Here is a 24,690-nt window from a genome sequence, read left to right as displayed (position 1 = left end):
AACATTCAATTAAGAATTTAATTGGTTCAACAAATTTTTTAATTGAAATGAAAATCAAGCACAAGAATTAATGGCATCAATTTTTTTTAATTGGAACAATTAATTTTTTAATTGACTTTGGTGATTTATGTGATTGAAGAAATTTCAATTAAAAATTCATTTCACTGACGAGGTAAAGAGACATCATATTCTTGATTTACCATGCACAAAATAATTAGCTAAGATATATGGAGTACTTTGTCGAGTTTGCTGGAACTCAATGCACAATTAGTGTGAATAGTTATAACATTTGTTTATAGTTTTGTTGAAAATAGATTGCAAATAAATGAATAAAATAAAAAAAAATCATTGGATGATATTTTTTTTTTTTTTTTTTTATTATTTCCTTCACACGTTATTATTGATTTTTATAGTTTTTATCATAAGAAATACATGACAAAAAATTATAAATTTTATAATAAAATTAAATATATCGTTTGTAAAATATTTCAAAAATTGTGTAGCTACCCGTTTTTCCAATTAAATTTTTAATTGAGTTTTAAAAACTAATCTATTAAAATTTTAATTGATTCAACAAATTTTTTAATTTAAACAAACTTCAATCAAAAAATTAATAGTATCAATTAATTTTTTAATTGGATCAATTATTTTTTTAATTGGATCAATTAGTTTTTTAATTGAATCAATTAATTTTTTAATTTATCTTCAATTAATTTTTTTAATTGATACTATCATTTCTATTATTTCAATTAAAAAAATTAATTGCATCAATTAATTTTGTGATTGAATCTTAAAAAAAATGGTGTGTATGCCACTTTTTTATTACATCATAATATAATAACAAAATGGCATCCCCAAAACAGCTGACCACAAATTCTTTTAAAGTGTTCCCTCAAATTAGCATTTTATTATAGTTCGAAAAATTAACATATTCGTATGAAATATATAATGTCCATATAAATATTAAATATTTGTCAACAATTTTCTAAAATATTTTTAATAAACTATACAAAATAATAAGCAATTTAAACTAACCCTAATAAAAAAGCGTTCACATTTTTGACATTTGTAGAAAAAAAAAAACACGAAAAAATAACCAATGAACTCTTTTGTAATTAATTGATTGAATTGCATTTATTAATATTTATATTAATTTCACAATTCACATTTAAAGAACAATACGTCGATTGATTGTCTCTGGGTTTATATTTTATATTTTATTTTTTTTCACAATTTATAAAAACCCGGAAAGCTTCACAAATGAATATAGATTCTAAAGAAAAATAAATTAATACAAAAAATTTTAATAAAATTCAAAATTATTTAAAAAAGGAAAAAACAATTTTTTACAAATTGATTGTTGTTATTTAGTAACACATTAATTATATCCCAGCAAAAACAGCGTCGCCAAAAAAGTAATGAAAATGTTCTTTTTTGGATCCGGAAGTAAAGCAAAATTGACGCAGAAGCGATGAATTTAACATGGGCTTGTCATAGGACGGAAGTCCTCCATTTCAACAGCAGTTGCACTGAATTTGCATCACTTCTTTAGATGTGATTCGAATTCAATGTTTTGGATGTAAATTAAAAAATTCTATGATATTTTGTCAAATAAATAATTTTTATAATTTTTTATAATTTTTAATGGATTCTAACGCTTGTCGGAAACGTTTGACCTCAAATATTTTCAAAATGTCACAATTTTTTCTGATTGGATGTAGCATTTTTTTCGACAAAATTTAAATGATTTGTACCATTTTATGCATTCTTACTCTGTTTTTAACCTATTTGAAACAAAAAAAGTTCAAATTACCAATTAAAAGTATGAAAAAAACAATGTTATAAAACATTGAATTAAAATATCTTCCTGGGTAGTTAAAATAAAGAACATCATTGGGAGTGCATCTTCTGGAAGTGCTTTTAAAGTTGTGCCTTTGGAAGGACTTCCAATTTTATTTTGCTGGGATATTATATTTGAGGATTCATGTCAAACACCGGCATCCCTAATTCAAATTAACGGCATCTCTATTAAAAGCATTAGGAGACAAATCAGAGATGTATGAGTAATAAAAAATGTTTGTGCATATATGTGTCTACACAAAGAAAACTTCATGAATATTTGGGCAACGAATTTTTTCATTGATATAATGAACATTTTCATTTAGCACAAAACAAGTTTCAATTAATTTAAAATTATAAAATGTTTCGCAATCAATGCACTGGATTTTTACCATCTATGATTTGATAAAAATAATAATCGTTGTGAAAATGTTCCCGATGTTTCGGTATTGAATAAAAAAATCATTATATTAAGGTGGGTATTAAGTTCGAATTTAGCCGCGATAATGCGAACTTAATACCCACCTTTAACGAAAAGTTGCATGGTAGTTATGACATTTTTCCCTTTGACGCAATTTGAATGACAAATTTCGTTAAAATTATGAAACAATAAGATGATGGTATCACTGAAACAGCTGACCAATAAATGCATTTTTTTAAATATTCCCGTTTGCTGATCAAATACACGCAGAAAAAAAAACTGAATAATCAAGTCGTTATCACTGAGTATCAAGAATAAATTCATAACGCATATTATAATAATGATACCATTTGGTATCAAATTTATTTAGTATTGTAGAGAGAAGTTCACCAATGTGGTATCACAATGGACTGAATAGTCTAAGTGAGCCTGATACATCGGGCTGCCACCTAACCTAACCTAACCTATTTAGTATTGTAGTTATTAATTTATTTAAATTTGATACCAAATGGTATCATATTATAATAATTATACCATTTGGTATCAAATTTATTTAGTATTGTATTTATTAATTTGTTTAGAGATAGAACCAAAGAACCTGTACTCTACTTAAGATTTTTCTGTCTGCAATTTGCTATCGCATAAATATTCTTTTTTATACTCGAATATATTCTTGCGAGAGTACAATTGATTTTTAAAAAATATTTTATTGTAAAAAAAATTTCGTTATTTTTTACTAATTTTTTTGCTTACAATTCTAAACCTACCTTGGTAAAATAATTTATTTGTATTAATCCACAATAATATTGACAGCCAATGTATGATGTTCTAGGTTGACGTTATGATATGCAAGAGTCTTTGAAGGTAGATGATGTGTGCTGGTCTCAATCAAATGAATAGTAATCCAATTATAGGGCGGTTTTCATTGAAGTCGTTTCTTTTCGCACTAATTCACAAAAGCATTGCGTTTTATCATGGTTTTCTTTAGTAATGTTTTATTTATTATTATTATTTTTTAATTCGTTTTCGGTTTAGCTTAATTGTAGCTTCTGGGATTGAATGTCGTTCTATATGTCAATGCTTCTCTAGTTAGCACCACGTTCTAGATCTTTGTTTTTATTCTTCACTTGTTGTTTTTTTTTCAACTTTTTAATTTTTTTATAATTGTTGTTGTTTTTTCTTAACCTCTAAAATATGGTTAATGACACTATTTTATGGTAATTGAAGTGTATTTTTTTTTTGCAAAACTTTGTTTTTCACGCAATTTTTTTGTTCTCTTAAAATATTCTCATGTTTACTTCAATAATAAAGTATTATTTGGCATTGTTATTGTTGTCGTTTGTTTTTGTTTTTTTTTTTTTTTCAAATGTAAACAAAGTCTTCTATGTTTTCACGAAACACTTAAAACGTCTTTTTAACTTGGCCCTAACCGATTCGTTTGATTTTTAGTTATAACGAGCGTGCGCACACGTCTTGATCGCTGTATTGTTTGGCAGCATTTGTCAATGGCTAAGGCCAGTCCTCTGCTCATGTCAGTAATGCTCAAAGGTAAACAGCAACGCAGCGCAGCTGTCAAGAAGATAATGTTTCTCTGCTACGACTATGGCTAACACATGGATTGTATTACTCATTGAGCGCTCATTTCTTTTCAATAGTTCTGAGTTAAACTCTATATTGTGGACAATAACAACAACCACCAACGTCTTTGGTGACGCATACATTCACTGAATGAATGTGATTGTGGGGTGGTGAGTGGTGTGGTTGACAGCCAAGCGTTGCAATATTAACGTAAACAAACCGGCATTGTTTATATAGTTGTTATTTACTCTACTGTTGACGATTCTAAATGTGGGTTACCTGGAGTAGTTCTTAGATATGCTCGAGAAAAATTATGTTTGTTTATTTGAGTGATTTAAGATTTTTTGAGTGAATTTTTAAATCGTCAACACCGCTTATCTTTAAAGACAAAAATTGTCTTTTTTTAAGATTTTATGGAAAAAGAATTCACATTTAATGGAATTGATTACTAACCCCTAATTTTCATGAAGCTCTGTTAGAGCAAGGTTGGTGAACTAACTTTTAAATCGTACGACGAATATGTATGTAATAAAGGAAGTGCCAAAAATTTTTTTTTCAGATTCCTCCTTGAGGTTCAGAAGTGATATACTGACATCACGTAACCAATTTTAGCCGTAAAATCTGGAGATCGATTTATGTGTGGGCTATATATAACTTTTGTATGGTGGTGGCCACATACTAATAGCACGTACCAAATTTCCACCAGATAGGTTAACATAAAATTTCCACCTCCAGGAACCCCCGGAAATCAAATTTGGGGATCGGTTTATATGAGGGCTATATATAATTATTAACCCAATTTTTGCATGGTTATTAGAGGGTATATACCTACACAACCTACCAAATTTCAACTGGATTGGATGAAATTTGCTCCTGCAAGAGGCTCCGCAAACCAAATCTAGGGTTAGGTTGATATGGGGGCTATATATAATTATGAGCCGATATGGACGAATTTTTGCATGGTTATTACAAGGTATACTTAACAGGTTGGCTGATAAGTCCCCGGTCTGACACATAGAGAGCGTCGCTAGTATTAAATGCATATTATTTTTAAATAGTACCAACCTTCAAATGATTCGTGTCAAAATTTGATTAGTTTGTGAGATAGAGCGTCTTTTGTGAAGCAACTTTTGTTATCGCGAAAAAATGGAAAAAAAGGAATTTTGTGTTTTGATAAAATACTGTTTTCTGAAGGGAAAAAATACGGTGGAAGCAAAAACTTGGCTTGATAATGAGTTTCCCGAAAGAGGTGGTTACCGACGAAAACATCAAAAAAATCCACAAAATGATTTTGAATGACCGTAAAATGAAGTTGATCCAGATAGTAGAGGCCTTAAAGATATCAAAGGAACGTGATGGTCATATCATTCATCAATATTTGGATATGCGGAAGCTCTGTGCAAAATGGGTGCCGCGCGAGTTCACATTTGACCAAAAACAACAACGTGTTGATGATTCTAAGCGGTGTTTGCAGCTGTTAACTCGTAATACACCCGAATTTTTCCGTCGATATGTGACAATGGATGAAACATGGCTCCATCACTACACTCCTGAGTCCAATCGACAGTCGGCTGAGTGGACAACGTCTCCGAATCGTGGAAAGACTCAAAAGTCCGCTAGCAAAGTAATGGCCTCGGTTTTTGTGCGATGCGCATGGAATAATTTTTATCGATTATCTTGCGAAGGGAAAAACCATCAACAGTGACTATTATATGGCGTTATTGGAGCATTTGAAGGTCGAAATCGCGGCAAAACGGCTCCATATGAAGAAGAAAAAAGTGTTGTTCCACCAAGACAACGCACCGTGCCACAAGTCATTGAGAACGATGGCAAAAATTCATGAATTGGGCTTCGAATTGCTTCCCTATCCACCGTATTCTCCAGATCTGGCCCCAGCGACTTTTTCTTGTTCTCAGACCTCAAAAAGATGCTCGCAGGGAAAAAAATTTGGCTGCAATGAAGAGGTAATCGCCGAAACTGAGGCCTATTTTGAGGCAAAACCGAAGGAGTACTACCAAAATGGTGTCAACAAATTGGAAGGTCGTTATAACCGCTCTCGAAGGGAACTATGTTGAATAACAAAAACGAATTTTGACAAAAAAAATGTGTTTTTCTTTGTTAGACCGGGGACTTATCAGCCAACCTGTTATTTCATCCAGATCCGATGAAAATTACTCTACCTAGAGGCTCCGCAAAGCAAATGTGAGGATCGGTTTATATGGGGGCCATAAAAGTGGTCTAATATAGCCCATTTGCAACACTATCCGACTCCATTCTACATCAATAACAGGGAGCCACCGTGGTGCAATGGTTAGCATGCCCGCCTTGCATACAAAGGGTCGTGGGTTCGACCAAAACACCAAATAGTTTTTCAGCGGTGGATTACACCCTCTCAGTAACGCTGGTCACATTTCTGTGTGTTTCAAAGCTTCTCTAAATGGTTTCACAGCAATTTGAAACGCCGTTGGGACTCGGCTATAAAAAGGAGGTCCCTTATCATTGAGCTAACGTCGAATCGGGTAGTACTAAGTGAAGAGGGAATTTCACCACTGTGGTATCAAAATGGACTGAATAGTGAGCCTGAGATATCGGGCTACCACCTACCCTAACCTAAATCAATAGCAACCACTTGTGCCAAGTTTTAAGTCCATAACTTGTTTTATTCTGAAGTTAGCACGATTTCAATAGACATCACTGGATCGTCGCAGAATTTCACCATACAGAAAACATGTTCACCAAAATATTTCTAATTAAAATTTTAATTGAATTTTCAAAAATATTCCATTAAGTTTAATTGATTCAACAAATTTTTTAATTAAAACAAAAATCAATCACAAAAATTAATAGTATAAATGAATTTTTTAATTGAATTCGGTGATTGATATCATTTCAGTGATCAATTAAAAATTAATTGGATCAATTAATTTCCTAAAAAATTAATAAAGGGTGATCGGTCAAAATTTGGTCAAGGGAAAACGCGTGTAAATCGGTGAAATCGTTTATTTAAAAAACCAAATTAAATTTCATTTTCAAGTTCAATTAGTATAAAATTCAGGAAAAATATTCAGTTAGGCTTTCGTTTTTCCAAATCCGAATCGCCGGGCCTCACGCTTGACACCTGCCATCAGATTTTGTACAGCCACCTTGTCCACCTTCTTCGCCGCAGAAAGCCAGTTTGCCTTGAACTGCTGCTCGTCCTTAGCAGTTTTTTTGGTCTTCTTTAGGTTCCGCTTGACAATAGCCCAGTATTTCTCAATTGGGCGGACCTCTGGCGTGTTGGGAGGGTTCTTGTCCTTGGGAACCACCTGCACGTTGTTGGCGGCGTACCACTCCATGGCCTTTTTACCGTAATGGCAAGATGCCAAATCCGGCCAAAACAGTACGGAACAACCGTGTTTCTTCAGGAAAGGCAGCAGACGTTTATTCAAACACTCTTTCACGTAAATTTCTTGGTTGACAGTCCCGGAAGCTATGAAAATGCTGCTTTTCAAGCCACAGGTACAGATGGCTTACCAAACCAGATATTTCTTTGCGAACTTTGACAGTTTAATGTGCTTGAAAATATCTGCTACCTTTCCCCTTCCTTTTGCCGTATAAAACTCTTGTCCCGGAAGCTGCTTGTAGTCGGCTTTGACGTAGGTTTCGTCGTCCATTACCACGCAGTCAAACTTCGTCAACATCGTCGTGTACAGCCTCCGGGATCGCGCTTTGGCCGTCGTATTTTGTTTATCATCGCGATTTGGAGTCACTACCTTCTTGTAAGTCGATAGTCCGGCTCGTTTTTTGGCTCGATGCACGGTTGTAGACGATACACCCAGCTTATTTGCGGCATCTCGGAGAGAGAGGTTAGGGTTTCGCTTGAAACTACCGGCAACTCTCTTAGTCATCTCAGCGGCTTCCGGTTTTCGATTTCCCCCCGATCCAGACTTCCTGGCTGTCGACAAACGTTCCCCAAACACTTTAATTACATTTGTAACGGTTGATTTGGCAACTTTTAGCGATTTTGCCAGCTTTGCGTGCGAGTAGCTCGGATTTTCGCGATGCGCGAGCAAAATTTTGATACGCTGCTCTTCTTGCTTGGACGGCATTTTGACAACTGAAAACCAAAATAGGAGCAACATTCTACGCACACACCTTCAAAATGAGGGGTGTTCAGGTTTTTTAAATGCAAAATTGAAAGAAATACGTCAAGAGTATATTGACCAAATTTTGACCGTGTCACCCTTTAGGATTTCGTGAATCAAAAAGTTATGTTTTTTTGTATGCACAACCCAGAATATAGACTGTATGGGGTCTGAGACCAATATTTCTATCTGTTCCAAACGAATTGATAAAGTTAGTTTATTAAAATATTAATTGATTTAATTAAAATATTAATTGATTTATTCGGGACTTTCAATTAATCTTTTGATACAGTCAACTCATATTGGTTTCAAAACTCAACGTATTGCGGAAATCATTTATTTATTGTATACAATTCAATGAATGAATAAGTAGTGTGTATATAAAAACTAATAACACTAGTTTACACTGAAAATGTACACTTGATGAGAGTAGACTTTTCTTATGTATTTTGATCTGCTTAATTCGAAAAAAAATGTTTACAAATTTTTTATGGAACAGTTTTTGAGATATCCCGTTATTTTTAGTTTTTCGCTTTTTTTCACTAAACAAATTATATCTCGAGTTAGAAATATCCGATTGTATCGTTGGTACTTAAATGAAAGGTATTAAGACGACGAATAATCGTGTATAATTGGATCTGTGATAAGTTAAGTGGTACAAAAAATATCAATGCGAAAAATCCAAATTTTCAAAAAATCGTATTTTACAATGGACCTTTTCCGCCAGAAAAGTATAAACCATTAATTTTTATTTTTCAATAATATTTCAATAGTATTTAATTTGATTAAAAAGTTAATTGTATCAGTACATTTTTTAATTGATTACGGTTTCATCTTCAATCTTATAATTATATTGATCATATATTTTTTTCTGTGTACTTTGCTCATACTTAAATCATACCCAATATGTTTGTGATACACCGTTATTGGCTTTTTGATAATTTTTTATTTGTTTAATTTTTGGGTGTGCTTGCAAACGTTCAATTTTATTTTTTTAATTCTACTCATTTCGTGTTATCACCACTCATTGCTTGTCCAGCTGTCACCCCCCTATATCTCAATGAGGTCGCTCAACTTCACTCAATGTTAGTTTGCACCTCTCCCTTTCTATCTCTCTCACTAACGCTCTCCCTTATTTTGATATTCTTCTTTTGTTTATCATATTATTATTATCTGTATTGTTGTTGTTACTATATAGTATAATACAAAACCTTAGCGGTTCCCTGTAATGATTTTAATTTCTTTATGTTTTCCTCTTTATCTTCTTAATTTAGAATACAACGCACCCTAGTTTTGTTGGTATTTTGGAAAGAAAAAACATCAAGACAGTCTATACCAACTTTAATGTGCGCACGCGTTCTCCTCCCTCAACGACAAATAACAGCTGATCGATCTTTGTAAATAGAAAATCATTGTTGTCATTATTATCATTGGCTGTCAATAAAATCTGAAAGAGAACGGCAACGCAAAACAAGAAAGGTAAGTTCATTGAAATAAGAATGCTGAGGTTTTTCCACAAAACAAAAAAGAACGGCAGCTGTGGCTGCTGCTGGAGAATGTTTATGCGTTTTTGTTGTGCTCCCTGGAATCCATTTGTCGCAGTATAAATCTCAGCCGGCGGTGGCGGATAATGTGGTTGAATATCCCCTTTATGGATGGAAAATAATGACAAACATGAGATTTCAATAAATCAGAGACATTTGGGGGGTTGATTTGGGTGTTTCGTGAAGAGGAGTAAAATATTCTGTAATACCTCTTTACTCTACATTTTATTGAAATATGTATGATAGAAGGATTAGATGATTTAAAAAAAAAGATCACCTAATCATAAAAGATACTAATTACAAATGTTTGGATTATAACACATCATGGAGTGTAATTATTGTTAAAAAAAATAATTGAATGTGAAGTATATTCTTAAATGGGATGTAATGGCCATATGATTAATTGCTGCCGACACATTTTAAGTAAAATTAGGGAAAATATATGGAGAGGACCATCGTGATGCCATGGTAAGCATAGCCGCCCTGTGTACAACGGGTTATGAGTTCAATCCCAATTCCGGCTGAATACCAAAAAGTATTTCAGCGATGGTTTATACTCCCTCAGTAATGCTGTTGCCATTGCTGAGTGTACAGGATGGTTGATATGCAATGCAACAAAGTAAAACGATTAATTTTTTAAATTTTGCTTTCTTTACTTATTTTGTTAAAAAGCAAAAATTGTTAGTAACTATTCAGATTTGTTCGAATTAGTCACCTTGGCATGATCTATGGTATACAAACGGCCGACAAACCCATCATATGTTACACTGCGCGAAATTGGCTTTGAAATATTTTGGCCCATTCTCGGTGAAGCACAGTCTTAAGAGGATCGACACTTTTGTATTTTTTAGCACAAACCTTACTCTCCAAAATTCCCCAGGTGATAAAGGGCAACTGATTCAAATCCGGAGATTTTGGTGGCCATTGTGCGATAGAAATGGAGTGAGGAACCTCCTTTTTAAGCCATTCTTTGTTAACGTGTACTGAGTCCTGTTGGAAGGCCCATGGTCTGCGTTCGAAATGCTTGTCATCGCAGCACATCAATACTACACGCAGGTAAAGAGTATGATCACCCCAAACATGTTTGTCGCAACCATGTTATGTTCTCGAAAATTATGTTACTGATTTCATAGGAAACATATCAAAATATTATTTCAAGAAAATAATATTTTGATATGTTTCCTATGAAAAAGGAACATGATACTCTTAAAACATGGTTGTGGTGATCATTTGATTTGCTCACAAACTGTTCGATTTGCAATGGTTTCTTATCGGAAAATACTACATTTGAGAATGGGTCAATTTCGTACAAGCTAAGCAACTCCTTTGCTTTTCCCAATCTTAATTTTTTGTGTGTGGGGAAGCTCTTGAACTTTTTGGAACTTAAAAGACTTTGGATCATTTTTCAACTTGTCGTGATATGTTCAGCTTATGGGCATTTTCGGATCATTTCTGGTCTTGCTACCTTTTTTCGTTCACATTTTGGGCGCGATGCAATACTGCCCGTATCACGATAACGAGCAGTGGCACAAGAAACAAAAGATAATTCAAATGCAAGAGGGCTCTAACGACAGCCACATGTAGTTTTCCAGCCAAATATAAAGCCAAACTTGAATTCTGTCATGAATAACATTATTTGCGAATGCAATAGATCAAAATGCTTTTGTAGAATTGGAAACATTAAAATGAACTGTCACTGTAATAAATCTGTTGGCTGTCAGATGAGCGGTTTAGAAATAATGGCAACCAGAAATGTGGTATCACAACAGAGATGGTCTGTATCAAACTTTTTTAGGTTTGCGACTGTCGCAAAGTTGTAAACGTCACATACGCGTCGAAAATGTAGTAAAAGTCGCAAACTCAAAATACTTCAGTCCCTTCAGCTAGGCAGCGAATAATATCTAAGATGACGATATGTGTGAAGAAGTTTCAATTCCCAGGAATGTTCATAAAATTATTAACGAGATTAAAAAACTTGAGAATAGAGTTATATCTATTGGAGACTCCAAGCCAAAACTACTATGAACTACGCGATGGTGCAGTAAACGTGACGGTCGGTACTCGCTCATAATTAACCTTTCACAAATTTCTGCAGAAACTGATAGGAAGGAAAACTACTTAAGTCTTGCATAAGTGAATTGCTGTTTAAAGAGAATTTTATAAAATTACTTTTGGCTTATTAGAGCCAATTTCCATACTAATTAAAATTTTTCAAAATTGTAGCTAGTCATTCGCTGATGCAACTAAAGCTTTGACGGACATTATGCACCACGCAAACCAAGAATAGTTTGAAGTTGCGAATGAGAGATATGAAACTAGTAGAGTTTTGAATAAATACAATATAAAGCAATTTTTTACATCACCTTTATCCTTTTATTTAACTAAATTAAATTAACAAATACTCACAATTTCTTTAATTCAAAATTAAGTTTTCCATATTAGGTTTACGACTTTTGCGACATACGTTTTAAACCGTCGCAAACGTATGTCGCAAAAGTCACAGTTTGTGACAGGCCATTCCTGTATCACAATGAACTGAATAGTCTAAGTGAGCCGATACATCGGGCGGCCACCTAACCTAACCAGAAGTTGGTTGCAATACATATCAGCCAGTGGCAGCCCATTATTTTAAGCTCACTTACATTACTCAGTCCATTGGTTGAGTTCCAACGACGTTTCACATTAAGGAAACCACTTGGATCAGCTTTGAAGCAATCGGAAACGTTACAATCATTGGTGAGAAAAAAAAATTGGGTCGAAAGTGAAATTGAATGCCAAAATGCCATAATTTCCTGAATCTTAAGACTGATAGTCTTTGTTTTGTCCATAGCGGGGCCGAGGTAGATCTGATCCGAGTATATTTTAATTCATTTATTTACAAAATCGTGTAAAAAGCTTTGTCTTACTACATAATATCATACACGCAAAGAAAAAAAAAAAAAAAACGTTTGGAAAACGTGTGCCGAAAACGTTTTTCTTTTGTTAGAGTTTTTTGAATTGCTTCGAAAATTTTAAACTTTTATCACCAAAAAAATTCGTTTGTTACAAAATTTTTATTTTTTCAATAAAAAAAGTTATTTTTGAAACAACAACAGAGTCCATTTCGTTTATATCAAACACTGTTCTTTTCTGACTTTAGGTCTTTAATAGGACACATTTTACTGTTCAAAATTTAATATAGTACAATGTAATGTTTAACCAATTTTTGGAATCTTCCGAACATATGTGGAATGTATGTTAAAAAAAAACTTTGGTCGAAGCAGGGATCGAACCCACGACCCTTGGCATGAGAGTCGGACGTAGCAACCACTGCTCCACGGTGCCAAACTAAATGTTTGTTTCTGTTAAATCAACTTTGTTTATTCGGTTCGTGGGCGCCGCAAGCTATGCTATATAAATATAACTTATATGGGTAATTATCTATTGATGACCATAACAGGTACATAGCTCAGTGGTTAGTGTGTTGGCTTACAAAGTGCATGGTCCGCGGTTCGATTCTCCGTCCAGGCGTAAGGTAAAACAATTTTAAAAATTTATAAATTCGTATAATTTCTTCTACATTGTTAGTATTACAGGAAAAGGTGTTAAGAACTAAAAAAAACTCGTGGATGTGAGAAAGATGTGAGGGAAAATGCAATTAGCAGGAAATTTTTTTAATTAGTCTTTATGAAATTGTTGTTACATCCTGGAAAAGAATAAATGTTTATCACAAAAGTATATACTTTTCTTCTTTACAGCGAAAAGCAAATGAGAAACGAACTTTGTTTGTCTAAAATTTCGTTTGTGAGGAAAGAATTATTTTTTTGCGTGTACACACGGGTGAACCTGAAACCTCCAGAAGTGGACACCAATGGTTGTCTAAATTATGTCCATATTTGGGAGGTGTCCAGTTATGAGATATTAATTTTTATTTGTTAATATAGCAAATGTCTCCCAACAATTATTCACTTTTGACAAATGTCCGGTTTCCAGAGTGTTCAAGTTTGAGAAGATTAACTGTACTTATTTAACCGACTAAAATGTGTATGCTCCCAGAATACTCTGTCTAAATTCCGAAAGACATTGTTTCCCTACTATACGACTTTGTATTGAATAACCTTCAAACTTACATGGCATAAGCAACTCTACAACTTTTAAGACGGAGCTTTATAAATTCTTTAGTTAAAATTTCGTAATCACAAATTTTCAATTATAATTAAATGTAAACATTTTCTTTGTGAAATTAAATTAAATATACCATATTAGTTTTTTACTCGATGGCATCCATGACTTTCACATATAAGATTACTTCTTCAAATATAGATATGGATGAAATTCTATACAATTTGTTAAGCTATGTTCAAATTTGGCCTAAAGATATTTTTTAATCATCAATCTTACACAATTTTTTGCTTTGAAATCTCTGTTAATTTTAGTTCAATAAATTCCATATAATTAGCTAAATGTATATTTCAAAAGGATATTGTGTTTGAGTCTTGTCAATTAGATGGTAGGATGGTAGAGTGGTAGGCATTGTAGGGTAATTTAAGTATTAATGTATTGTATTGTAGTATTGATAACTTTACAATTACTATTAATGTATTACTATTTTTAAGAATAATACGATTTATTGGCCACGAAGGCTTACTGTATTGTTATATAAATGAAATGAAATTTAATCAATTATTTACACAACAATATATTTATGGGCTGAAAGTTATACATTGTGATTGTGACCAACAAGAATCATTCCTTTCTCTTAAAACCTCAATCACATAGTGATCTATCTATATTCGTAATGTGATTTACACAACGAAACCACAAAAAGGCCATTCTTCCTAAATTAGTCATTGGTTAAGATAAACATTAACATTTATTTTCATTTGAATTTTTGTTAAAACATTGCATTGTTTTATTCTATTCTCTAAAATGGTCTACATTTTGAATACAACAGAATTTCATTGACCCTTGTAGAAGAACATTGGCTACTTCCAACCTACCACACCCCATATTATTATGCATGTGTCATTTGATAAACCAAATATTTAAATAATAGATTAATTAAGGTTATTTTATTTCATTTTGTTTATTTAAATTAACTATTTTACTCGATTTGAGTTGTTTAAAAAGTCCGTCTTTCTGATTACTAATTTAAGTTTTCCTACCTCCTACCTTCGTTTAATTTGACTCAACATCATGTTCTAGTGGTCTTCTTCATTGTCACAACGCTTTGTTTGATTGTGATTGAAGTACAGAGAAGAGTGAGAAAGAGGCTCTTTCTTTTATTGATTGATTACAGTCGGGTAATTAGTTTTGTTTGGTTCAATTTATCTCTTTGGAGTGTGTGTGTATGTGAGTAGGTAAACCTCTTCGATTTGACCTATAAATACTTGGATCAAAGTCTGCTTCTTCTTTTGATTCTCGTTTGATTGATATATGCATATATACACACACACACACACACACATACGGCAATAGGTGTTCTCATACTAATATCCACAATGATTTCAATTCACACGCATCTGAGTATGTAAATACAGATGTGATACCTGAATTCATTTGTATGAAAGAATGATAGAGAGGGGTGTTGGGGAGGTGGTTTATAGGAATGATTGTCTGATTGTATTATGCATTCATGGTCTTCTTTAACTTGTTTGTTTTTATGCGAGTGTGTGTTTGATAAGAATTTTCAATTAAATTGTTTGCCAACTTACAAGAAAAACGTTTAAATTGTCTGGCACAGTGTCTCACACTATGCAACTGCTGAAACTTATTAACATAAAATAGTATTTAATTAAATTTATTATTTTTACTACAATATAATTTAATATAATTTTTCGTCTTCAAATGTATTGAATTTAATTCTATGTGATTTCATTTAATACATTTAAAACTAAATATACTGGTGGTAAAATCTTCGTAATATTAATAAAATTTATCCTTGAAATTGAGCTAAATACAACGAATCTTTTATTATAATGATTTTTATATTAAATAACAAAACATTTCGAAGTAGGAATGCAAAATGTCCGTTACACTCAAAAAAAGTGAACCCTATATGGCACTAAAGCCAATTTAATTCTACTTTTTGAATTCATAGATTTATTATGCTTTAAGAAAGTTTTCTCGAATTTAATTATTTTTTTTCTCGTGCGTTAAATTAACCAAAAGGGAGTAAAAAATTATACTCAAATGAAGCACAAAGATTTACTAAATTCGAGTCTCCCACAAAATAGTGCAGAATTTCTAATAATTTCACTCCGTATGGCACTAAAGAAATTTTTGTAAATTTGACCAATTTTTTCCTTCGAAGTAAATTTTCATCAACAAGTAAAAAAAAAAAAATAATTATGTCTAAAAACTTTTTTTTTTGGCCAAAAATTTTCCTTCCTGGTGGTTTCACTGATTTTTGAGTGTATGTTGTGAAGAAATTTCGTTGGCTGAATTTTAATGAAATTTTCTTTCTTTCTAAATCAAATTGCATCGTGTCGAATATTTTACTTTAATATAATTCATTATAACCTGTTTTTTTTTTTTTAACACTCAAAGAAAATTTTATTAAAGCTAAACCATCGATATTCTTTTTGGTTCATATAATGAAACAACGACAATATTCCTTAATAGAATCAAGGTTAGGTATGGTGGAAACCTAATTTAGAGTACTCAGTGCATTGTACCACAGTGTTGAGCCTCCATCTCATCATTCTGGGTTAGGTTAGGTTGGAAGATCTGGGTTACATTTTTTTAGTCTCTCTAGTATTGACTCAGGATCAGGAGGGTTTGCCGGTATCCATGCATGTGCTCCAGGTTTAGCCGGTATGTCTTTTTTATTGACTAACTCAAAAGCGGCTCCTTCCCAAACTTCACCAATTAGCATCAATGCAGCTTTAAAGCAATCCATAGACCTCTGGTCTTCAAAAGCTATTAACTTATATCGTCCTTGATACCATCCAGCATCTTGCCGTCGAGGACTTGGTCCGGGAAACTTTTTTCGCACCTGTGAGTAGACACCAGACATCGCGTTCTCAATTTCCCCCCATTTTTGCCTTGGAATCCTACCGTCCAATGCTCCTTTATTAATGATAGCCATCACAAGGGTGTCTTTTGCAACTGAGGCAAACGATCTTTGATCCCGTTTAGAGGATGGCAGCTCATCCGGTGATCGTTCACTTTTTCCAGCTTCAAGAATTCCTTGAGCCCATTTTAAGGAATCGCTTTGCTTAGCCGACAACGTGCTTGGGTCGACTGATCCTAATTTCCTTAGGATAAACAAAGCATTTCTTCGTTCCTTGAATCTCTTTCGAGAGGGATTGCCTCCTTTTGATGTCGTCACCTTAGAAAAGGTTCGACTTGGCAAAGTGTCACCGAACCCTTTGTATGCAAGGCGGGCATTGTAACCATGCAATTTGGTTCATTAACAGAAAAAAATCATAATAATAACGAAAAGTTTCATTATAATTACGATTTTTTTAATGACACATTTCGTTAATACAACGTAGTGTAGGTTCGTGGATACAATTCATGAAATTTTGAATTTTAAATTAAATCAATTCAATCAATTTCAAGAAACTTGCTGAGCAGTTTACTCAAAGCTTTTGTGATTTGTTATTGCCTTGAATTTTCATCCTCCTCATCTATAATTAGAAGAAGCACTTCTCTTTCATTTGTCAGTCGGTGAAATGTTAAGGAGAAGCAGACTCAAAGATTGAAATGTTTATTGCCTGCGACAGACATCTACAATGAAGCGTTAGGAATCTCGTTGTTGTCTGCTTTTCTTCCTTTACCCCTTGTCAACTCGTACACGTACACCTGAATTTTAAACTTATTTACAATATATTTTGTGTAATAGTAGCTTCTAGTTTGATTTAGTTGGTAGAGCAGTCTAAATTACACTTCGCATAGGAATTTGTTTTTTTTTTTTTTTTTTTGGCTAAGGATGAAGATTGTGTAACATTCACTTTCACTTGAGTTTTAGTTTAAAATTTGTTACTTGGAGTGTAGTTCCTGGTATTTTGTTATTTGGTTTTAGTTTCATTTTTCCCTTGTGCTGCTTTTTGGGGGGTGGGATGCATATTCAAAATTTCTCTGACCATAAAGAGTTTTTATGCGAAAATAATTAAGTTTGCACTTTAGCTGATTTGAGAGTACTCTCAGAGTGATCCAGGTAAAGTTTTGAATTTATTTTGAAATGTTTTTTTTTTTGAATATTCATTTTGCCTATAATAAACATTTCATTGCTTTCATGTGTTACAAGTTTACAAAGGGTTAATTTAGTTAAAAATATATAGTTAATAAAATAAAAAATATGGAAATGATAGCTCAAAAACTATTTCTGTGACTTAATCCATGGAGGCACAGTGGGGGATTTGTGTTAATGGTATACTCTTCTCAGGTAATTATGTATAAAAATAATATACCCGAAGAAGTGTATTAGAGCATTGAGTAAAACATGTAAGGATAAGAGGTATACTCCATTGACTCCTATGTCTTACTAATCCATACTTTATAATTTTCCAATTTGGATCCTGGAATCTTGATTTTTCACTAAACAACCTTTTATTTTGGTTTGATTATCTATGCAGTGATGTCAATTAAGCTATTTTATAGCTAGTTCTAACTATTTTTGATTTTTTCTGCTATTTTTAACGAAAAAACAAATAAAATTTTGACAAAATTTTCTATCGAAATAAAATTTTGACAAAATTCTCTATAGAAATAAAATTTTGATAAAATTTTCTATAGAAATAAAATTTTGGCAAAATTTACTATTGAAATAAAATTTTCACAAAATTGTCCATAGAAATAAAATTTTGGACAAAATTTTCTATAGAAATAAAATTTTGACAAAATTTTCTATCGAAATAAAATTTTTGACAAAATTTTCAATAGAAATAAAATTTTGACTAATATTTCTATAGAAATAAAAATTTGACAAAATTTTCTATAGAAATAAAATTTTGACAAAATTTTCTATACAAATAAAATTTTGACAAAATCTTCTATAAAAATAAAATTTTGACAAAATTTTCTGTACAAATAAAATTTTGACAAAATTTTCTATAGAAATAAAGTTTTGCCAAATTTTCTATAGAAATTACGTTTTGCCAAATTTTCTATAGAAATAAAATTTTGACAAAATTTTCCATAGAAATAAAATTTTTCCAAATTTTTCTGTAGAAATAAAATTTTGACAATTTTTTTTTTTTTTTGAAATAAAACTTTGGCAAAATTTTCTATAGAAATAAAATTTTGACAAACTTGTATATAGAAATAAAATTTTGGCAAGATTGTCTATAGAAACAAAATGTTGACAAGATTGTCTATCGAAATAAAATTTTGACAAAATTGTCTTTAGAAATAAAATTTTAACAAATTTTTCTATAGAAATAAAATATTGGCAAAATTTTCTATAGAAATAAAATTTTGACAAAATTTTCTATAGAAATAAAATTTTGACAAAATTTTCAATAGAAATAAAAATTTGACAAAATTTTCTATACAAATAAAATATTGACAAAATTTTCTATAGAAATAAAATTTTGATACAATTTTCTATAGAAATAAAATTTTGACAAAGTTAGAAATAGTTAGAACTAGCTATAAAGTAGCTTAATTGGATTCACTGCATATATAATCAAACCGAAATAAAAGGTTGTTTAGTCAAAAATTAAGATTCCAGTATCCAAATTAAAAAATTATATTATATATTATATATTCTTCGGGGTATATCTATATATATAAAATTCAATCTATGTTTGTTTATTTGTTTGTTTGTTTGTTTGTAAGTTCCGAGTTGGCTCCGAAACGGCTGAACCGATTTACTTGAAACTTTCCGAGATCGTAGGGGGCGTTCATGTGGTGAAAATAGGGTACCTCATTTTTTACACCTGGTCGCGGAGGGGGACCTCCCCTTTATCGGACTTTTTGAAAATTGGACCAAAGTTGACCGATTTGGTTGAAATTTTCGTTGAAGATTGGGGTTGGTATCTAGACAAAGATCCGCTACTTTTTATTTCAATATTTGGTGGCGGAGGGGGGCCTCCCCGTTGTTCGACTTTTTTTTAAAGTACAGTGAAAAAACTAAAATTCTCTAAATTATCTGAGATTTACAGAGAACATGTGGTGAGGTTATGGAATTAATATGGGGTACCCGACGATTTCATATGTGGATGGGGAGGGGGACCTCCCCCTTGCCCTACTTTTTGAAACTTGGAACAAAATTATGCGATTTGCATGAAATTTTCATTGAATGTTGGGGTTGACATCTAGACAAAAATCCGGTACATTATTTTTCGATATTTGGTCGAGGAGGGGGACCACCCCTTTGTCCGCCTTTTTTTTGTTTTTGAAGTACAGTGAAAACAAAACTGAACTCCCCCGACTGAAATTTTACGGAAAAAAATGGGTGAGGTTATGAAATTTATATCAGGTTCCTTTAAAACAATAGAGCAAAATTTAAACATCTCCGTTCTACTTGAAATTTACAGGCAACGTGGGAGGAGGTGATTTAATTTATACATGATTTTTAAATTAGAATATGATTTTTCGATATCTGGTTGGTGAAGGGGAAAATTGAAATAAACTTTGTCGATTTAGTTCGATAAAATTTATAGGGACCATTGAGTAGTTGTGAAATTAATATAGGGTACGTGATAGTCCGATATCAGGTCGGAGTGGAGCGAAGGTGGGGAGAGGGTTCCCTTTTATCCGTTTTTTTTTCTTAAGTTGAAAGTAGAGGGTTGTCCGTAAATGGGAACTCGGTACATAATTTTATGATTTTTGTACAGGCTTCTGCCAGACTTCTTTTTAGTAAAGAACTTAAATTTACATGAAATTGGCAGCCAACGTAGAGTGTGCATCATTTTCAAACATTTTAGCAAATGTTAATGTGGTAAAATTTTTTTTACTACTTTTGCTTTTTCCGATTTATTGGATGGGAAACAGTAATTCTTTGTATGTTATTATAATAGAGTGCTTAATTTTCAGATATGTTGAGGAGAAGGATACCTTTCCTTGACAAACCCCACTTACAATTCACAAGAAATATAGAAGATTGTCCAACTACTTGAATACAGAACATTATTAAAAAAATTTGGAGGAAAGGGTACACCCTCTCCCGCCGTATTTGTACCTATAAACGAAAAATCAAGTAGTCCGATTTGTTTAAAAGAATTGAAATCTTTTCGAATTTGTTTTCAGCACGAAGGATATAGTTGACTAAGTTAATGCAAAATGTTCCTTCAAATACGCTTCGGAAGGCGCAGCGAAGCGGGCCGGGTTACGCTAGTTATATATAAATATAAATAAGATTTTGACAAAATCTTCTATAGAAATAAAATTTTGACGAAATTGTCTATAGAAATAAAAATTTGACAAAATTTTCTATAGAAATATAATTTTGACAAAATCTTCTATAGAAATATAATTTTGACAAAATTTTCTATAGAAATATAATTTTGACAAAATTTTCTATAGAAATAAAATTTTGACAAAATTTTCTATAGACATACAATTTTGACAAAATTTTCTATAGAATTAAAAATTTGACAAAATTTTCTGTAGAAATATAATTTTGACAAAATCTTCTATAGAAATATAATTTTGACAAAATTTTCTATAGAAATAAAATTTTGACAAAATTTTCTATAGAAATAAAATTTTGACAAAATTTTCTATAGAAATAAAATTTTGACAAAATTTTCTATAGAAATAAAATTTTGACAAAATTTTCTATAGAATTAAAATTTTGACAACATTTTCTATAAATTTCTATAAATTTTGACAACATTCTATATAGATAGATAGAATACAATTTTGATAAAATTTTCTACAGAAATAAAGTTTTTGTTGTTTTTGATCTCAGCTTAAAGCTATGCATTGACTAAACTACAAGTGTAGCTTAACCAACAAACAAAACAATTTTGACAAAATTTTCAATAGAAATACAATTTTGACAACGTTTTCTATTGAAATAAAATTTTGACAAAATTTTCAATAGAAATAACAAAATTTTCTATCGAAATAAAATTTTTGACAAAATTGTCTATAGAAATAAAATGTCCATAGAAATAAAATTTTGAGAACATTTTCTATAGAAATAAAGTTTTGACAACATTTTCTATAGAAATAAAATTTTTGACAAAATTTTCAATAGAAATAAAATTTTGACAAAATTTTCTATAGAAATAAAATTTTGACAAAAATTTCCATAGAAATAAAATTTTGAGAACATTTTCTATAGAAATAAAATTTTGACAAAATTTTCTATAGATATAAAAATTGGACAAAATTTTCAATAGAAATAAAATTTTGACAAAATTTTCTATAGAAATAAAATTTTGACAAAAATTTCCATAGAAATAAAATTTTGAGAACATTTTCTATAGAAATAAAATTTTGACAAAATTTTCTATAGATATAAAAATTGGACAAAATTTTCTATAGAAATAAAATTTTGACAAAATTTTACTATACAAATAAAGTTTTGACAAAATTTTCTATAGAAATAAAATTTTGACAAAATTTTACTATACAAATAAAATTTTTGACAAAATTTTCAATAGAAATAAAATTTTGACAAAATTTTCTATAGAAATACAATTTTAACAAAAATTTCCATAGAAATAAAATTTTGAGAAAATGTTCTATAGAAATACAATTTTGATAAAAGAAGTAATGACTTTTGCTTTCTAGGCTAAGTTTGTTGCCTACTTACAGCTGATTTATTTAATTGATGTTAGTTTTCTCCACTAGCGTAATAGCAATTTTGTAATTTAATTCAATTTGAATTATTGATCTCCAACCTCGTTGTTTTTTTTTTGGGCCCAACTATAGATTTGGTAATACAATATGCCATTGTGTGGCAGGGATATGCAGGATTCAATTTGGCATTATTGAATTATTCATGAATGGAAATTTATTTACTTTTTCAATTTAAATTTCATAGAAACCATAATTCAGAAATTTCTATTGTTACAGTTATTTAGTTTAAATACATATTTAAATAAACCATAACACAAAAAAAAATCAAATCGAAAAAAACCAACATATTTGTGTTGCAAGATAAGCCAGGCAAGGTCTGTGTATTATTTATGAATATTTCTTTTATTTATTCAACAAAAATATGTAAGTTATGTATTTTATAAATACTTCTTGTCATTGTTGTAGTCAAACAAAACCATATATACAATATTGCCGATATAGAGATTCACAAAGAAACCAAGATAAGTTCAGTTGGTAATACAAACATCCAAGACATGCCATATGCTCTTAGATGCTCATGATTATAGAATTTGGCATAGGTTTTTGGATTTCATCCTCGAGCCGTAGTCATACGTAGCCTCAGTTACGTTGATGATGAAATGAAGGATTGAAGTGGTTTTTCCTCATTCTTCATATTCCTGATAAGTGGAAGATAACAATTTTGCACTGTATAGTTTTTTTTTTTTGTTACCGATAAGAAAACCATCCAGCCATCAACCACTTTCTTTTGAAAAGGTCCTGTCAATGGCTGACTTAGGTGTTATCCTAAAATAAATAAAAACTAAAATAAAAACAACATCAAATCAACTTTTAAATGCAATTGCTGTTGTTGACGTCCCCTCTACTATGCTTTGACAAATGGACCAAACTCACTTCTTCTGGATGATGTCGGAGTACATAGTTCAAAGTATGGTGGAAGTCAAGTTGGCTGGAAATGTGTTTAAGTCTGCAAACTTTAAATGAGATAAAAAACCAAAACTGTAATATCAACAATATTTACCCTCGACCACTCACTGCCAGTTCCAGAAATGATCAAACGAAATCGAAAAGCGAAATAAACAAACAAATGTCAATACACACTGTATTTATTTAAAAATGTAGCAAGAAAGACTTCTGTTTAAATAGCAAAACATCCAAAGATTCCTTTGTACTACACTATGAATAAGTTGTATGGAAGTAATTTTTGAAAAAAGGAAGTCTTGAAAAATCTGTATCTTGGGGAAGAAGTTAGGAAATCATCAACGAAACGTTGGATGCATATGTGAAATCCCAGAAAAAAAATTGGAACTACTTCTAAGGGCACAACTTTAAAAGCTCTTCCAAAAAATGTCCTCCTTCTTTATTTTAACTACTCAGTAAGTTCTTTTAATTAAATTTTTTATAACTCGCTTTTTTCATATTTTTAAAGGGTAATATGAATTTTTTTTTGTTTGAAATAGGTTAAAAACAGAGTAAGGATTAATAAAATGGTAAAAATTATTTAAATTTTGTCAAAAAAAATGCTAAATCCATTCTAGAAAAATTGCAAATTTTTGGAAATATTTGAGGTAAAAGTTTCGAACAAAGGTTAGAATGCATTAAAAATCATAAAAAAAAAAATTGTTTGGCAAAATATCACAATTTTTTTATTTACATCCAAAATACTGAATTTGGATCACACTTTAACCCTATAATGCCCCAATTTTTTTGCCAGCTGATTAAATTTTCAATGTTAACGACACAAAAGCAAGACAACTAAGCAAGAAAAATTTATACGGTAAAATTCAGCATATGCTGCAAAGCCTCTTGAATAGTTTCCAGTAAGTTTTCTTTTTATTTTGCCCATTTTTGTTGTCTTAAGGTGTGTTTTACTAAAAGCTTCCTTATTAAGAGCATTAGAGGGTTAAGAAGTGAAGCAAATTCAGTGCGACGGATGTGGACATCCGTTCTATGACAATCCCATGTTATATGTATCGCTTCTGCTCCAATTTTGCACCACTTCCAGATCCAAAAAGCACATTTTTACTACTTTTTTGGCGACGCTTTTTTTGCTGGGATATTACATCCAAAATCCATTATAGAGCAGCTCCAAGAATAACCCAAATGAAAACTAATAAACCTTTACAATTTTTAATTTATATCCTTCGAAAAGAAAAGATTGATGACGATGAAGGAGTTCTGGAGATAAAGGCCGACCTGTTGTCAAATGATCCGTATTAAAGTCTTGACGAATTCAAGGCACAACATGGTCGAAACATCGTAGAGGAGGTCAGTCTAGACAAAAAAACAATGAAAATTTTTGGATCCGGATATAGTATACAAATTTGGCTCCGAAGCAATGCATTATACGTGGGCTTGTCATAGGGAATCCGTTGCTTTGCGTTCGCATTAGTTTTTTAGAGGTGATTTCTTTGCAGTATTTCGGATTTAATTAGAACAAGTATATACGGCCGTAAGTTCGGCC

General features: G+C 31.4%; 2 protein-coding genes across 2 annotated transcripts in view; one reads left to right on the top strand and one right to left on the bottom strand.

Moving 5' to 3' along the window:
- insc (spindle orientation adaptor protein inscuteable) overlaps positions 1–3,746 on the bottom strand; it is a 44,183-nt gene extending 40,437 nt beyond the window's left edge. Inside the window, exon 1 of the mRNA XM_075312224.1 lies at positions 3,028–3,746. The gene's annotated coding sequence lies outside the window, so the exon portion shown is untranslated. The remainder of the gene's footprint in view (positions 1–3,027) is intronic.
- Positions 1–24,690, top strand: part of Ipk1 (Inositol phosphate kinase 1) — a 389,218-nt gene that overhangs the window by 16,389 nt on the left and 348,139 nt on the right. The window contains exon 2 of the mRNA XM_075312226.1: positions 9,237–9,441. The gene's annotated coding sequence lies outside the window, so the exon portion shown is untranslated. The remainder of the gene's footprint in view (positions 1–9,236; positions 9,442–24,690) is intronic.

This window comes from Haematobia irritans, chromosome 5 (assembly GCF_050003625.1).
Source record: "Haematobia irritans isolate KBUSLIRL chromosome 5, ASM5000362v1, whole genome shotgun sequence".
Classification (NCBI taxonomy): domain Eukaryota; kingdom Metazoa; phylum Arthropoda; class Insecta; order Diptera; family Muscidae; genus Haematobia; species Haematobia irritans.
This window is presented reverse-complemented; position numbering and strand designations above follow the sequence as displayed.